Source organism: Fukomys damarensis, unplaced genomic scaffold (genome assembly GCF_012274545.1).
Source record: "Fukomys damarensis isolate Sample0158 unplaced genomic scaffold, DMR_v1.0_HiC HiC_scaffold_29, whole genome shotgun sequence".
In the NCBI taxonomy this organism is placed as follows: domain Eukaryota; kingdom Metazoa; phylum Chordata; class Mammalia; order Rodentia; family Bathyergidae; genus Fukomys; species Fukomys damarensis.
Window position 1 is genome coordinate 11,611,478 of NW_022900941.1, and position 16,872 is coordinate 11,628,349.

A 16,872-nucleotide genomic window follows, 5' to 3' on the forward strand; every position below is an offset into this window, starting at 1 on the left:
AGATGTATTTCACAATGTAAATGAAATGCACCAGCAGAGACACTGTTGGCAGTTCGTGCCCACTTTGTTCATCTTATATTTTCAGACTCTTCCATGCCACAGTAGGGTCCAATTTGATGTGAATAAAATACGTGTAGTTTGTTTTATGGAATGAAAAATATTGTGTAAAATTCTAGAATACCTATGACAAAACTACAGGAGTTTTTCATTTCTAAGAGAAGCCAGATTCTGTGACCTTGGTCTTTGGATCCACATCTTTTTGTGCACTATATTTTAGGTTGATTCTGTGTGTAGTGTGTTCAGGTTCCACTTTTCCAGACAAACTGAAAGTTGTTTGAAGGAAAAACTCTTGAAGGTAACTAGCATCTATTCTTATCTGAAATAACAAGAGATATAGTACAAATAGAAGGAAAGAAAAGGAATGACATCAAATGGTAAATCTCTCCTATAGTGGTAGTAATAATACAGTCATTGAATAATTTTTTGTCACTGAAGTCTGTTCATCTTTGATTTAGAGGATTATTGTACAGTGACAGAATGTTAGCTTTGGGTAATACTCTACTACTTTTGTTTGAGCTTTTAATTTTATGAGTAATGAAAGTGGTGACTGGAAAGAGAATATAAATTGTGCCAAAGATTCCAGGATGCAAACACAGCTGCAGATCGGTGATAATGCCTAGCATATGGGCAAACAAAATTGGAAGCTAGGACTCAGAACTGTTAACAGAACTATTTCTATATTTTTCTCATTTCTTTGTGAAGGTTGACAGTCCTTGTGCCTTATATTCAGTATTTATATTTCTAAGCTATATACCATTAACTAAGTTGAAAGGATTCATCATCTACTAAATCTCTCTAGTGTATCAGCCAGCAGTGAGATTTCAGAATATTTAATTTGACCAAGATAAAAGTTCTTAGCTGTCATCTTTTTCTTTCTTCTTCTTCTACTTTTTATTTTGTCAATTTTTCAGAGGGGAGTTTGAGATCTATTTTAACCTAATCATTTATGACAGGCCAACTGTACCAAACAGGATGAAATTATAACCTTTTCAGTTAATTGTTGTGATTATCTACTTAGCATAATGCACTTGCCTGTCACACTAAGGAGATCCTGCTGGGAGGATGCAGCTGGTGTTTAGGTATGAAGGGTGTGCCTTAAGATTTCATTTTTAAAAAGGAAAAATTTGTGAGAACCTTAGGGACCAGAACCAAAAATCGGCACCCGGGTAACTACCCACAGGTAAGTTTTCAGCTATTAAATGCGTAACCAAACTCTTACACTTAGTCTGACCCTTTTGTTTTGTAAGGACTAGAGACACTGGTGATGCATTAAAAGTCATTTTCCTAGGGAATATCATTTGGGGCAGCAGTGCAAGTTAAGGTTGAGGGCAAGGAAAAGTGGAACAGTTCCTAAAGGAATTTGAGGAAATACAGCAGAGAAAGGAGCCAAGGACATAGCTGAGGGAGTCTCCTCAGTAACTTCTTTCCAGTGTGCTAAGTGATGTAGTCTTTCAGTGCAGGGCTCTAAAAGCAGAAAGGGAAAATAGGAGCTGTGGAAAAGATAACAAGAAGAAGGAAAAATACAACTTGGAGAAGGGGCCCTTGGGGACATTGTTTCTATATTGTTGATTTCATCAGAGGACTGCTTCAGCTTTTATTTTGGTCCAGACCTACTATTCAGATGAAGGACAATCAGGACATTCATTATTAATTAAATTTTTTCCACAAAGAGATAATAATGCCCACATTACAATTTCAATTTCTATTAGCTGAGGACAAGGAGAATTAGACTTGTGATTAAATATAGGTTCAGGAGTGGGCAGTCTCCTGTCTAAAGGCTCTCTTGGTGTTTGCTGTAAGAAACAGAGGCTCTTTTTATGGGTCCACCCTTGAAAGTATAACCTTATTCTAATTGGCTTCAATATTATTCATGACTCAAAGATAATTAAAGTGTGTTTAAGACTTTAGAGAGGGCACCAGAAGTCAAATCCTTACTTAGGGCTTATTGAAATACTATTGTGTCCATAGAGTCTGACCTGAGAAAATGTCAGTATAATATCACTTGGGCTTCAGAGTCCAATAACCTTGTCTAGTTTCCTTTAAAAAGTTTGTAAATTTTGTCTTTACCTCTTCTACAATGTTATACTTGGGTAGTTCTCCATCATTTGGGACAGAATGAAACTTGAAGTTTAATAATTTACAGATGATTAATCTCGTATTTAAGAAAGCTTCTTAGCAACCATACAGAATAGAGGGCTTATTCAACACGCAACATGGCACATACACAGTACATCTTTGCAGAGAGAGGTGATTCATGTAATTATATGATGCACACTTATTGTTTCCTTACTATGCTCCAGATGTGATGGTTCTTCAACAGCAGCTTTGTTTTAGGTCCAGGTTCACAGTAACAAGAAATCGAGCAGGAGTTGTCGGTTTTGTGTGTCTAGTGTATAATAATTTAGTCAACTCCTTCATTTGGTAATGCAGACCAATGGAATAGGAAAGTTATATTTAGTGCCAGATCACTGCCTTAAAAATATTTCAGCCAGTTTATAAGAGGCATTGGATGTGGCAGTGAGATCAGGTGAGGAAGATAAGACGGTTATAGGATCGAGAACATAGACTCTGGAGCCAGATAGAATGGGTCTGTGTCCTTACTCAGCCATTTACTTGCTGGTTGACCTTGGAAAAATTAACATCTTTATATCTTATTTTCTACATCAGTGAAATTAGAGCTATCTCAGTGCTTACTTATATACTTACTTATATATGTATATATATTACTGTATATATTATTCAGGTAATTTTAGGCTATCTGACAGTGCTAGGATATAATACACAGAAAATGATTAGAAAAAGTTTTTGGACAATACTAAGCGCTATGTAAATGTTAGATTATTGATAATAGAGTTGCTTTTGTGGTTGTATTCCATAAAACTATACTTTGACTTCCAGTAAGAAATGAAGCATTTCTATCTTTTTAGTGAGGGCTGGAGTTCAGAGCAGGAAAAAGTGAAAATTTTGATAGAGGTTTGAGGTTGGGAGCAGCAGTGAGTTACTATGATTGAATCTGTTACCCTGATGTTCTCTATGGAGTCTCTCCCTGAGTCTCCTGAGTTTATTGTTCTTCATCTCACATCCGCCTTTCCCTAGGCTCTTCCCCATCAGTGGGGCAGGTACTTGTTTATTACATTTCAGATGCTTTTTCTGGAAATTATTTTAGTTTCTTCCAATGATAAAGAAGTACTAGAGACCAGAAGGTAGAAGAAAGAGGAAAGAAAGGGTCCCCTGAGAGTGATGGCAACTGAAATGGCAGGAGCACTGGCATCTGGGCATGAAACAACAGTGTTATATGTAAGACTGGGCTCCATTAGACTTTTAAAACGTACAAATACATTTTATGGAAAGGTTGGTCGGATGGCACAGCATGGCAACCTTGCTGTTTGGAAGTCAGTATTGACAGACAACATGCAACATATCATCCTGAACAGCTGGCCTTAAGAGACAGTTGGAACCTATGTCCTTAGGGGTAGTTACAAAGAGAAGGACTGTAGTGAGTTCTCATGTTTTCCTGTCTGCTTGCTTTATGCATATTTTATATATTATTAATATTTCCACTCCATTTTCCTACTGTATTATGTAAGAGGAGTTGCAATATAATTTTAGGTTATAATATTCCTACATGATCTTTTAAATAATTTTGGAGTGGAGCATAACCTGGTCACTTATTTCATTTAGTGTGTACCTTTTTAAATGGAGTAAATGAGATTATCTTCATCTTTCTAGAAAGTGATTGCTATTTGTAGTATGAAAACCTGACGCTTTAAGGTTGTTTGTTGAAAGTTGAAATATGGGGGAAATTGTAGGTACAAAAGTGGATTAGAGAAGACACTGTGTGATGCAGTGCCTATATTGTGTTAGCTTTCACATTTTCCTTTTATTCTCTCCTTGCCTAGCAGAGCTGTAAGCTCATAAACAGTGTTTCTCCAGATTTCCTGCCAGCTGGCTTCCTGTCATGTTCAATCCATGGGAAATACTCCTGTGAAATTAGAAGGAGGAGAAAGGAAGCCATTTTTGTTTTTCTAGTGTCTGGCAGGGCTTTCCAAAGTAGCAGCAGAATCATTCCCAGAAATGTGGTAACAGTCACAATGGCTACCACAGGTCATGAGCCTTGATTACACATAGGCTAGCTCAGATCCAACGATAGCATTTTCAATTGCCAGTGACCATGGTTTGGGGCATAACATACCTGCGCTTCTTCAGTGCTGTGGGAGGTGGTAGCTCTGTTTAGCTATTAATTTTGGAATAAATTACCTATTCTCTTTTATTCCTCCAGATCTTTCATCTCCTTTTAATCAAATCCTTGCATTAAATTAATTTTTTAAAAGTACCATGACTTTTCCTTGTTTGAGCATTGGTTAATGCAGGCTCACAATAGAATATACTTTCAGTTTCCTACCATTCCTTTATTCAATTGCTTGGATTGCTTAACAGTACCGTGGAGCAAGGTCAAACTGATGTAACACAGGGGGTTGGCAGAGTTTGGCTCCCAAACACTAAACTGTTTGTTCTTTCTACAGAATTCTGGGCTGTGTTTCTTTTCTTTTTTTTTTGGTACCGGGGATGGAACTCAGGTCCTTGAGCTTGCGAGGCAGGCGGCGGCACCGCTGAGCTAAATCCCCAGCTGGGCTGTTATTTCTTATCTTACTACGTTTGCAGCCTCCTAAGCAGAACTGAATACCATTTATTTTGACAAGATAGATTTAGAACCCTCACATTCGTTCGTGTTGTGTTTCTGAACTCTTTGTTTTAATTGTCTGTGTAGCTCTGGTTTAGGCCATGGAATCATTTCACTAAGCTCTTCCAAAGTTTTCTAACATTGCTAAAGTCAGAGATAGATAGGATTAATAAAGAGCACAATGCCTGATTACATTTGAATTTCAGATAAATAGTTTGTGGTACATATTTGTAGTAGAGAGGTATACATATATACACACATACATACTTACACATAAAATCTGGCAAACCTAATCTGAGGAATTCTGTAAGGTATTTAAACACTTGTGCTACAATGGAATTAGATTATTACATGAGGCTTTCTACTTTATAGGTCCAAGGATAGGTTGAGTGTTTACATCTGCAGCAGAGAATTGGAAGGAATAGGCCAATCTTGTTCCTTCAGTCTGCCATAGTAAGGGACTGGTATTTAACTCTTCAAACAAGTGCTTCCTTAAGTGTGGGCCTTGGCCAGTCTTTTCAACATCACCTCCTGAAACTCAAGCCCAAACAAGACCTACTTAGTTAGAACTTATGTTGGTGTCCAGCGATCTGTTTTAGTAAACTTTTCAAGTACATTGATGCGAGTTGTGCTTGCAAAGCACTGCCCTAGTGTAGTCAAACAAGGGCACCAGCGATATTATACCCACTTCATCTGCTCAGGCTAAAGGTTTCCATTTAACTATATCATCCCAGAATATTTCTTAGCAGTTCTTTAGGCAGGCACTACCAATCTATTTCTGATTGTATTTTTTGTCTTGGAATATATCTTTAACTTCCTATCCTCAACTCTGGAATCTCACTAAAGCCTAGTCTTCTTTTATAAAAGAAATTACTTTCTGATATATTTTTTCTTACCATTTGCAACTAACTTCTTCAGCTATAGGTTTTCATTAGAGAGGTAACAAAAAGGCCTAGGCGGATAGTAACTGAAAACAGCTTCATGTGCTGATGCTCATTCCCAGTATACAGACTTATCCCTGAAAGTATCAAAATTCATCACCCAAAGGGTCTTTATAATGGTAAAACTTAAAACATCATAGAAGGCCAGTTAGATAAATTATTTTGTTTGGGAAAGATTTAACAGTGCCCTGTAAATCACACTGGAGCAAGTAACAGTTTTATATCTATGTATAAATTGTGGTTTTGGTCTTTGTCTTAGTGAATCTAAGACATAAAATTATTTTGTTAAATTCATTTGGGATGATGTGGAGATTCTGATGGAGACACTATTTGAATTTGCACAGAAGTAATCTAATTTCTCCCTAAATAAACTTTTCCCGAAATAGAGTCATTATAAATTATGATGTGGCTTGTTTACCACCAGTGCATACCCCCTTGATTAGCTATTACCTGGATCCTCTGTAAGACACCACTGGGTCAGGTCAACATTAAAGAAACAAAAGTACCTATGATGGGTTGCTTGTCAAAAGGCCAGTTCTAATTAATGAACTTGAAGTGATTTCTTAAATCTTAACACAAAAATCGGATTCATGCCTCTATAATCCATTCTTTGCCTGAAAGTCAAGAGTATTGTCAGAGCTGGGATATAAATATTGATCTCAAATAAATGGAAAATAGATTAACCACATTACTGATAAAATATTCTCATTACAGCAATAATGAAATATCATATCTATATTGTTGGCAGTTTTAAAAACAAATGAGGAATTTTTTGAGTTGAGGGAATGATTCTCAGACTGTACTTACTGCAAATTTTTATAAGGCTACTTTCTGTCTCTCAAAAACTAAATATACTCTTTGATAACTTCAATCTGTTGTAATTTGTCTTAAAAATAGCTGAATGGATGAGTGAAGAATTATGTATGGCAAGATTTGTCTATTTCATAAAATACTGAAAAGTTATAAACAGCTAGCTTGAATGCCTAACAGTAAAAGAATTCCTAAATAAATTTATTTGTAGCAATTTGAAGGAGAATAAGACACACAAAATGCTGATAATCAGTGTCTGTACTTAATAGGTATAGTATAGTGTTCCTCACTGTACATTCTAATACTTATAGACTATAACTTACATGTAAAATCAAGTTATATGGTACTGTATTTTTTAAAGTTTTGCTAACATAGTCATAGGAATCTCATGAATAGATCTAACAATTTATTTATGTACTGTTTTGTAAAGCTGACTTTGCATATAGTGATCAACAGATATTAGCTTTGATCTGTTGGTCACTATGTACAAAGCACAGAACATATGTGCACACACAGACATAAAAATTATCTCAGGCTGTAAGAAGTAAATGTAGAGTGCAAGAACTAAAGAATTAGAGAGTTATGGAGTGGGGATATTTTGGTGTGAAAGAAGGATTTTCTTAAGCTACTTCAAAATGAGGAAACTGGCCTGGGAAAGAAAATTACCTGGGGAAGAAGTGTTCCAAACTTCGAAAAGAGAAAGATAAACATTGGTTTGAGAACACATGTTGGAGGTGTACAACAAGGTTATAGTTTTTGGGTAGAATTGACATGGTAAAGAACAAAGGCAGAAAATGAAACAGAGGGCAGAAGGCGTGGTATCTTGTCAGTCATTAAAAAAAATTTTTTTTCCTGAGTGGGAAAGTGAAGCCATCAGAATGTTCTGAGGAAAGGAGATGATTGGGCTAATTTTATGATTACTCTAATTGCAATGTGACTAAAGGCCATCAAGAGGACACAGTCAAAGAGGATCAGTTAGGAGACTTTCTGTATACTTAATTTATATGAGACCAGTGAGGGTCTAACTAGGGTAGTGGCAATGAGGGAAGTGAGGTATATTTAGATTGTGAGTGTAACTGAAAATTTAGCCAGTTAGATTTTGTTTGGTGAACCGACTACAAGACACAAAAAGGAGAGGAATCAGGGTTATGCTGTTAGTTTTGTTTGATAAACATGAATAATAGGGTTTCCTTTACTGTGCTAGCAATTCCGTGGGAGGAGAAAATTGGTGGTTGGAGGAATGGACAGAGAATAAATAAATTTTTGGAATATGTCTAATTTGAGAAATCTACTTGACATCCAGGTATAGACACATAGTACAAGACAACTGGTACAAAAACATAAAGTATATGAGAGAGGATATAAGTAAGGGTAGAGGCTTGTCCATTGCAGTTTTTATAAAGTAAAGGGATAAGACGAGATGACCTAATTAATGTCTGCAGTTAGAGGCAGGACCAGTCTGAGTCATTCTAACATCAACAGAAATTCTCAAAAGAGACTGAGCATCTAATGCCAATGTAATACGGTTACTTAGGATGAAGGTTCTAAGAATTTATTGAACATATGGCTCACTCAAATGTCTTGTTATAACTCATGTTTTGACACACTGAGAATCTAGATGCAGTTTATGATTCTGATTTTATAATAATCTTAGACAGTGCCTGTTGTAGTTTGGGTTTTGAATACCCACCCAAAGCACATGCAGGGTTTTATGGAAGGTGACTGGTTTATGGGGAGCTGCAGCTAACTTGCTGTTAGGATTTAGGTCCTGGTTGGAGGAAGGTCATTGTGGAATGTCACCTGGGAGCTATATCTCCCTCTTTAACTCTCTCTCTCTCCCTCCCTCCCTCCCTTCTTCCCCCTCCTCTCTTTCTCTCTGCCTCTTTCTCCCTCTCCCTCTCCCTCTCCCTCCCTCACTCTCCCTCCTTCCTGGTCTGCAGGATCTGAGCAGCTTTTTTTTCTGTTTTGCTCGTCTTCCATGTCACTTCAGCCTTGTGGCTGGTGCATGAGCCAAAATAAACCTCTCCTCCTTTAAACTATGGGAGTTGGATACTGAGTCTCAGTGATAAGAGAAGTGACAGATAGATTTGGTACTTGGAGTGGGGTCATTGCTTTAAATATACTTGATCATGTGGTTCAGAACTCTTTGCAACTAAGTTGCAAGAGGAGTTTGGAAACATTTGGAGAAAGTGGCCAGAGAAGCCTTAGAATGCTGTAAACTCAGCTTAGTGGGAAATTTTAGTCGGCACTCAGAAAAACAGATCTATGTTGATAGATATATAGGTGGTAAAATTAAGTCTTAGGTGGTTTCAGTTCAGAAAAAGTACTTACCTGACAGTAGGAATAAAGCTCTGACAGAAAATTTCTTTACACTTTGCCCATGTTCTGAGACTTTCCGGGAAGCTGAGACTAAAGGAGGCAGGCTAGCAGAGGAAATTTCAAGGCAGCTGAAACTGAGGCTGTGGCTTTAGTATTGGTGTCAGCTTTTAGACATATCTATCACGATAAGAAAGACCAAATAATGTAAAAAAAAAAAATGACAATGGCTAGAAAGAAAGCTCTTAAAAAGTTAGGATCTATAAAACTAGAGCCTATGGATTTGGGACCTGTAATTTTTGGCTAAGGAAAGTTTAGTTTATAGAAATATTAGCATTAAAAAGAAACAAAATATTTTGAATTGAGACAATCAAATGATGCCTTCAGAGCATCTGTAGAATCACCAAGACCCTACTCAGTGCAATTTCAAGAGTAAAAAGCTTTAAGCTTTCATTTGTGAACACAAGACTGAGAGTACAATCCTTGATAAGGACCACCTAAGAGACAAGTTCCCTGAGATGCACTCAACAGTGGTTAGCTATGTAGGCACATAGAGGCTTCTGCAACTATGATGCAAAAGTGTCCAGCTTCTGCTTAATCTGACAGAGACCTTGGCATCATCTAGATGGTGCTAGTTTTTCAAGAACACACAGTGAACGTGTGTAGACCAGAGTGGCACGGCTGCAGGCAGGTCCAGTATCTACAGCAAAGCTACTGGGAGACTAAAAGTGTGTTAAAGCGAGGCCTCCAGAAGTAGTAATTCTTAAAGTCAACTAAAAGTAAGTACCTAAAGGAAAATGAAGCTAGAGGGCTTGTTCAGATTTTCCCTCAGTTTTAATATGAGGAAGATTTAAATAAGAGATCAAGGATGTCCTGGGTTGCTTGGAGTGATTAAGAATGTAAGATACACGTCTGGCACACACTTTAGGTTTTATTTTTTATTTTTAAAATCTTTTTTTAAAGAAGCCACAAAGTTGAAGACATTATGCAGGTGCTTCTACAACTATTCAAAGTGAAACTGTTTAAATATGTTATAAATATTCTCAGCTTTCAGACCATACAAAACCAGGAAGCAGGCTATAGTTTGCGGGCCCTTGATATAACATGTGATAGGATCAGTCAAGCCTTGCTTTCCAGGAGCATCCACGCAATTACTATACAATTACTGCTGAACACAGTCCCACTATTGCTGTTTCTACTGCTGCTGCTGCAATCCTCATTACATACCATGGCCATGAGCGCAACAGACTATCGCGGGACTGCTGACACTCCTTCTAAGGTCATCATTCCGAGCACTGCTAATTTTACCTGCCGGTTCGGGGAGCTTGTTTTTTTCTATTCTTTGCTCAGCACCAAAGGATCATAACTCTTTTATGGTGCCCTGGAATCTTGTGAAATCTGCATCATCCTTAGTTTCAGTAAAGAGTTGAGAAAACTGTAATTTGGAAAAGCTCATGTCCACTGCAATGGCGTTGGCACCGGTGCAGAAACATAGGGTGCTGCCATTTTGTGCTTTTCCCATTTTTTAGACATGTTATATTTTAATTCTCCCCATTTAAGTAAAGTGATGGCAAGGAAGGTGACCTACACACGTGGCTCTAAATCCTATAAAACCTCGAGACTGTATGACACGTTGAAGTGTTCATCTGCTCTGCTCCTTTCTGATCTCTGTTATCAAATCCCTAAATTGGTCTGCACTGGGCTTTTACTTAGTCACCCTTATTTTCATTTGATTATATGAAAATAGTTCTCCAGGTTTTAAATATTTAATATCAATGCAGTGTTGAAGGGGAAGGACTTATCAAGCTAGAGGTATATCACTTCAATTTTTTCAGTCTATTTGAAGTTGACTTTTTTTCCTGTGAAAGGTATAAAATATTGAAAGTAAAATACAAAGTTTGCTTTTGTTTTACGAAGATGATGTTTGAGCTGCTCTACCTGTCTTGGAGAAAAGAAGTCTAATGAATAAATGATTGCGATCTATAGAAGAGGAACATGCAAGCAGACAGGACACAACATTTATGAATTACAATTATTGAATATGTGAGTCGATGCCATAATGTTAAGCAGGAACACGGGCAGCTGGGGGCTACATAAGCAAGTGAGACTTGAAAAACAAAGAATGATTTTTCTCCTTTTATTCCTTTGTTTTAATCATTAGATGTAGATAAAGCCCGAAGAGGCTTAAGATTTTAAACTGTGTTCCAAAAGAACGTAACATCCTGTGAGAGTGCTGATTAGGTCCAGGGCCACACGAATTCCAGAGAGATGAGGTTTTTGGAAAGGGCCTCAAGGTCTCTGCGCAAACCAAATGGAAACATTCCACCTAGAGTCAACAGGAACCCTCTGAAGTCCTGTAAAACAACCCCATTTCCCTTGTAAAGCAAAATGATTTCTGAGAAAGGAAATGATATTCCATAAAGACCCGTGTAAGGTCATCAATTTAGTCTGAGCTTTATTCTGCATAACTGCTACCTTAGTGCATGTAGGTTTCATGCTCGAAAGTGTAATCTCTTTGTCTTTTGCTCTGAAACTCTATTACTTTACAATAAACACTCTCCTATACTATGTAAAAATGTCTCTGTGTCTTGTCTGAAATTTTTCATTGAAGACACAAAGAAGGCAGGAATGTTGCTAGTTCCTGAATGCATTAGAATTTGGCTTCCCAATGACGATTGCATCTAGAAAGTTTTTACTGACCATCTTGAGATAACAGAGTGTCCTTTCTTTGTAGATGGGGAAGTTGAGCTAGAGTGGTGAACTTATGTGACCAATGTTATCCTAAGAGTTAGTGGTGTTGGTATTGGATTCAAAGTCATCTAACCTTAAGGGCACTTTGTTAACTTTAATGCCATTTTGCTTGAGAGCAGAAATTTGTTCAGCCAGTTTAGCAGATAAATCAAATTATTTTTATTATTTCATTTGAAATGTTGTGTCTTTATAAAAATCATGTTTTATGCTATGAAGAAAAAAGAGCAGCTATAATTTCACATTGTGTAACCTCTATTCACACTTTGCTTTGTACTCTTCCCATGTTCTGTTTTACATGGAATTTGAAGGAAAACAACAATGCAATAATGCTTTTCATATACTTGCAATTTCTTGTTCCCTTAAGCATTATTTTTCTGGATATCTTTTGGGTTGTGAACATCTTTTTTAAATATCCTGAGACAAAAACTTTTATATAGTATACAGAGTATGAATATTACATGTATTTTGATCTGTTTTAGTTTTTGATATATGATTTTCTTGAAATTTTTAAAAAAACTGTATACAAAATGCTAAAATGTATATAGTTTTTGCATCATTATTTGCACCAGTTAGGATTATTTCATTTGATCACTTTCCTATAGCTGTTGTATTTGATTAGATTTTAAAGATCAATAATGTCTGAAGAGCAGATAGTTATTCCTGAAATTTAAAGGAAGTAATACTTAAAATGTCCTTTGTCTGGCTTACTTGAATTAAATGGTATAGTGATGGTAATAGGTGAATATTCCTGATAGAAGAAACTTTACTTTAAGTTATGACATTTCTAATACACTCAGTGTTTAAGGGTGACACTATTATAAGCAGCTGATTTAGACAGAAATTAATGTTCAGTCAAAGAGGGACTGAGCTCTCAGGCATATGAGTAAAAAAATAAAGATATCAGAATTGTGGTTGGAGGTGTCTCTCAAGCATTCAAGGCCTCAAGATAAAGATACAGTGGCCAGGCCTGCATGCCTTCTAGGGGATAAGCAGTAACTTGGAATTATACTGCAAGTGGCACCACCTAATCCAGGAAGTCTAGATAGGCATCAGTTGCCTAGGTGGCACTAGGACCTATCCCTTCCTGAAAATGCCTTTGTGCTCTCCATGTACCCTTGCTATGTGTCCTGTTTCCCTATCATACCAATATTAGCTATGCAGATATACTTGGAATATTATAGGTTGATTATAGTTTAACCCACATTCTACCCACTTTGTGACTTTGCTGCATAAACCACCGCTGACAAAGGGCCTTAGTGGCAACCCACTTTTGGGTCCCCTTTTGTCTGTCAAGAACTATTTATTATTAAATATTTCCTACTCTTAACTTCCAATGTTCCTTAAAATTCATTCTTCCATTTCGGGGGACATGAACTCTGTACCTGACATCTAGCAGGTTTGGAGTCATATTTTTTCCTATATCCATGCAAATACTTAACTGTTGTTCACCTATGAACTGTTCTGTATATAGCAATTTATATGCACCATATGAATACTTCAATAAATTATAAGGTGATGGTTAGTGTATATCTAAGAAGAGGGAGTTTGCCTCTTGTGAGTGCTTGAGTTTACTAATATATTTTGTCCTGAAATAATTGTCAAATAATACCATAGCTATTTAACGAAAATTTTATAGTATTTCGAGATCATTTTTTTACTCTACTGCTGCATTATTTTATGTTTGTGAGAGTTTTAGTAATATAAACAAATTACCATCTTTTAAAAATAAATGCTTTCAGGAGACAGGTATAAACAATTTTATTGAAATATGTGGATGGAAAATGACTTTTTATAGTAACTGATGGAAAAGAATAGTTACATGTAAACTAAATTTTTTCTAAAATAGAGTATATTTGAAACCTAAGAAAGGTGGATCTTTATAAAACTTTGATAATTTTGGTATGAAATAAACATTAGATATTTACAGATGATTTTGGTACCAGCCTTCTTTTAAATATATTATATGTATAATACACTCTGATATTTCACCAATAATTCTCTTATTCATGACAATTCTTTATGTACATCCTATGACACTATCCTAAAGAATTGCAAGGGAAATTTATCATAGTTTCTTTATGGATATTTCCAGACTGAAAGGATTAAATAAATCATGAGATCTGAAAGATGGGCAAGTTAATAAGATAATAAACATATATTTGAAACACTTTTAAATACTACTCCCCAGTACTAAGTGAAGAAAACACAAAAAGATTTATCAAGCTATTTGAAGATGATTTATCTCTCCTGCTAGCATCCAGGATCAAAAAAGATAATTTAATGGTAGTTCTTGTGTAAGTCATTAAATATTAGATCTGGAGGGAATCCTTTGGCCTTATCCTTCCATTTTATAGATGATGGGGCTGAGATTCAGAGGCTTCCTCAAGGCAGCAGAGTTGTAAAAGATCTGGACGTAGATTGTAGGTCCCCTGTTTCTAGTTCCAGAGACCTTCTTATATATTAATTCTATTTTGAGATGCAAATGGCAACTTGGTATTGTGACTGCAGGCCTTGTCGGCTTGTTTCCTTGTGCCGAAATGGGAGTGGATAAGCTAAATTGACGGTCCCTTCTGTCTAAGCCCGAGTTGCACTCTGTGGAGGAATAAGCTGTGTTATTTATTCCTTCCTGTCTGCAGTTCCTAGTTCCTTTTTATCTGTCTGCAAACCCAGTTTTGTGAGGAACATTTAATTTTCAGGCTTGTCTGTGATTGAATCTGTACGTCTTTCTTCTACCGCCTTTCCTTTTCATCTGCTCCGGCACATTCGCCGCATCTTCGTTGTCATTTGATATTTCGTTTTCTGGAGCCTTTCCTCATTTGTAACCTATCACTTGATTTTATCATTTGCTTTCGGTCTTAGGCTCATTTTGAGTAATGTGTTTTCTTGACACTCTTTTCTCTCAGGAAAATAAAGAGAAAAATATACGACAGAGGGGAGGAACATTCATATTATGAAGAGGGAAAAACAAATTCTCAGTTCGGTTGTAACTGTATCTGTTTTTTGTTCATGTTGTTTGTTTTTCGTAAATCTTTTTTTAGGATGAATTAAAAAACAAACAAACCAAAAACCGAAGACTGTACGTGAATCCTCAGACATTTCAGTAATTACCAAGCTCATTTATACAGTTTTAAAACTATTGGTCAATATGAATCAAGAAACAAAATAAAGAAGAGCCTTGACTAATTAATTTATCTCCCTGCAGTGCAATATCTTACGAAACTTATAACATTATGAAAGGCTTATTAAATAATTCATTAATTTATGTGTCCACAAGAGAGCTATACTTAAATAAGATATACTAGGAGCCTGGCTAATTGTCTTGATTGTTTTTTGCTCCTGATGTGTTGGGAGGTAATTTTAGAGCCACAAATGTAAAGCAGTCCTATGGTTTTATGATGCCATCTAATTTTCTAATCCTGTTCCCTATGATCTGAATGGCCTTGTCATGATGGTGGCCTCCAAATGATTTCAGATGAGTTATAAATGTTACATATATATACCCACAGTGAAAAACAAAGGTTTGTGATCAGTGATGCTTTATAATAAAATATTGCTGTTAATGTTTTGTAGCCCCTAGAGGCGTACATTGACATGTGCTCGTTGCTTTATCATTGCAGACATCCACAGGATCAGGTTTTAGGAGCCAGTGCACACCATGCCCACTGCCAGCTGATCCTGCTTCTGAGAATGGAAGAAAGAAAGAGAGAAAGAAGAATCTTCACCTCTTCTTTGTTTTATCTGTCTTTGATTTGGAATTATGAGATCTGATTTACTTCAGTCTCTAAAGTTCGTTCTAATTTTTCACTGAGTTCTAAATAAATGGGGTCTATTGAAAAATTTGAAAGGACCGTCTAAGAAATTACCACCCTATCTTCAAATTCAATATTAGCAAAAATCACGTTGTCAGTGTCTTTTTCTCCCATGTCTTCATCCTACTCTTCGCCTCCTTTCCCATCAGTCATCCCTTCCCTGTCCTCAGCTGTCTAGGTATTTTTGCATTAAGTCATTTTTTTATACCATAGATGTACTATTCTAGATTTAAGTTACTTAATTCTGTTGTTATGCCTCACTATGCAGATAAATCTCTCCATTCTACCTTTTTCTTGGACTCTGTGTCAAATCTATCACTGAAGTCTACCGTTATTTCCCCCCCTCTCAGGTTTCTTCACAGCGATCACAGTGATACAAGCCATTACTATTTCTCACCAGGTTCTTTGTAGTAGCTTCCAAACTAGGTTCCCTACCTCTGTATTTAACCTCTTATTCTGTACCAAGGCTGGGGTGCACTTTTGGGGACATAAGTCAGATGATGCCATGACCTACCAGTGATGTCTCCCGCACTCACAACTAAGTCCCTGCAATGGTGACATACTATAATCTGCCTCCCACTCCCTCTGGAACCTCATCTCTTGCTACTCCTGTCCCTTCAGGATCCCATGCTATTTCATAAACTGTCATACACGGTGCTGCCTTTGTTCTTTTCCACTTGCTATTTTCCCTGCCTGACTGATCTTAGTCCAGATGTCTACATGGCTGTGGGAACACTTTCCTTAGTTGGTGTTCAGTTTTCATTTTGTCTACAATGCTTTCACTGACGTGTCCTTTAAAAATAGCATCACCTGTCTACTATATCTCTGTTACTTTTGACCAGACAATATTCTTCTTGGAAGCATTTATTACCTGAATGTGTTTGCTGTTTATTCATTTGCTGTCTGTCTCCTTCATGTCTCTTAGAATACAATTTCCATGACAGCAGGACTTTTGCTGGACTTATACCTGGGGTTGAATGAAGGCCTTGATGTAGTCCAGCTTACTTATCTTTGTGTCTATTGCCTTAACTTTTGGAGCAATAGCCAAAAAATCATTGCTAAAACTAATGACAAGGAATTTCTCTCCCATGAGGTGTGTGCGTGTGTGTGTGTGTGTGTGTGTGTGTGTGCTCATGCACTGGCACACATGTGCACCTGTCTGATTCACAGAAGGGACTGAACCCAGGGATTTGTACATATTAAGTATATTCTTTACCATTTAAATACACCACTAGTTTATCCTATATTTTATCTTAGGTATTTTATTGTTTCAGATTTCACATTTGCAAAGGAAAGGAAATAATTAACAAAAAGTAAAGGTAGTCCAAAGAATGGGAGAAATTATTTGAAAACTGTACACGTGATAAAGGCTTCATATTTAAAATATATAAGATACACAATTTAATGGCATAAAAAAAAACGATTAAAAATAGACTAAGAACCTGAATGGATGTTTTTTCCCCAAAGGGTACTTACAGTGGTTCATAGACATCCATTAAGTATA

The 16,872-nt window shown here is 36.6% G+C and overlaps 1 long non-coding RNA gene across 1 annotated transcript in view; it reads left to right on the forward strand.

Moving 5' to 3' along the window:
- The window catches only part of LOC117283689, a 336,703-nt gene extending 320,680 nt beyond the window's left edge, over positions 1-16,023 (forward strand). The window contains exon 7 of the long non-coding RNA XR_004514729.1: positions 15,177-16,023. This is a non-coding gene — a long non-coding RNA (uncharacterized LOC117283689). The remainder of the gene's footprint in view (positions 1-15,176) is intronic.
- Positions 16,024-16,872: the final 849 nt, after the last annotated feature.